Here is a 1,576-nt window from a genome sequence, read left to right as displayed (position 1 = left end):
GAGATCTACCACAAACTCAATCTCCCTATCAGGTGACATGCCTGGAAGCTCCGCTGGAAACACATCTCCAAACTCCCGCACTATGGGGATATCCTCAATCCTGGGGGCATCATCATCACCCCTCAACACAACAGTAGCCAAATAGGCTACGCAGCCTCTACTAATCAACTGCCTAGCTCGAGAGGAGCTAACCATCATCGCAAATAGCGAACTCTGGCATCCTCGGTACACAACCTCCGCCTGCCTCGGCTCTCTAAATGTCACAGTTCGATCCTTGCAATCGATAGTGGCGCAGTACTTAGTCAACCAGTCCATACCCAAGACAACATCAAACTCTCCGAGTTTATGCAAAGCTAAGAGGTCTACGGGCATAATCCAATCTCCAACCCGAACAGGGCAACTGGGGCAGAACTCCCGAATATCTAAAGTGTGATCGGGTACAACAACTCGTCCAGGATGCAACAAAGATGTCAAAGGGATGCCATGCAACTCGGCAAACAGCCGGTCTATGAATGAATGCGATGCACCGGTATCAAACAATGCTCGTACTCGAATACCATAAAGTAAAATGATGCCTGCGACCACATTCTCGGCTGCTGCTGCCTCCTCAGTCTGAGCCGCGTACATGTGCCCGCTTGGGGCCTGTCGTGACCCTTCCATCTGCCGCTGGACAGGTGGCCGCCCGGCCTGGTGAGGTGCAGGAAGTGTCCCCTGACTGGGACCCGGTAAAGCTAGTGCTGATGCCGATGATGGTGCTGGCGCTGAACCCCTCGGGCAGTCCGACTGAAAATGGCCCTCCTGGCCACACAGAAAGCACCTGCCCCGACTGCGCGTGCACTGTCGTAGGAAATGTGGGCCGCCACAGATTACGCAGCGCGGGGCCTGGCGTCGGTCAGGTCCTCCTCGCTGAGTAGACTGGCCACGTCCTCGCGACTGGCTCCGGCTCCTGGGATGCCTCGGTGGCCTCCGTGAGTGCGTCTGACTCACACCCTCAACCGCTGTCCTCTTGCCCTTGCCCTTGTCTAGGGCCTTCCGTCGCTCCTGAAGGTCTGCCGCTCCAGCCTCCACAATGAGTGCACGGTCCACAACCTCCCGGTAGGTTTGGAGGTTAGAGGACTGCACCAACCGGAAGATCGAAGGCCATAATCCACGCTAAAAAATGCGGGCCTTATCCTCGTCATCCCGTACCACAAATGGTACACAGTGGAGTAGCCGAGAAAACTCCCTCTCGTACTTGGCCACAGACCGCTCCTCTTGGCGCAAGCTGCGCAAGTCCTGCTCAATCTTCCTCTTGGCGCTGGTAGGGAAGTAGTGCGCCAGAAGCATCTCCTTGAACCTTGCCCAAGAGATCGCTACCAAATCTGTGTTGGGGTTGTCCAGGATATCCAACCACCAACGATAAGCCTCGCCGTCCAAGAAGTGTGTGGCGAGCCACACTCTGTCCCTCTCCTCCACAAAGATATCTCGAAAAAGTTTCTCCATATGCATAAGCCACTTCTCCACTATCCAATTGTTCACGTTCTCCCCGTCAAAGGTCCGTGGACTGCATCGCCTGAACTCACTAAGGCGCTCCATG

The sequence above is a fragment of the Ananas comosus genome, linkage group 21 (genome assembly GCF_001540865.1).
Source record: "Ananas comosus cultivar F153 linkage group 21, ASM154086v1, whole genome shotgun sequence".
NCBI classification, from domain to species: Eukaryota; Viridiplantae; Streptophyta; class Magnoliopsida; order Poales; family Bromeliaceae; genus Ananas; species Ananas comosus.
The sequence above is the reverse complement of the archived record's forward strand: the minus strand, read 5'-3'. Positions refer to the sequence as shown.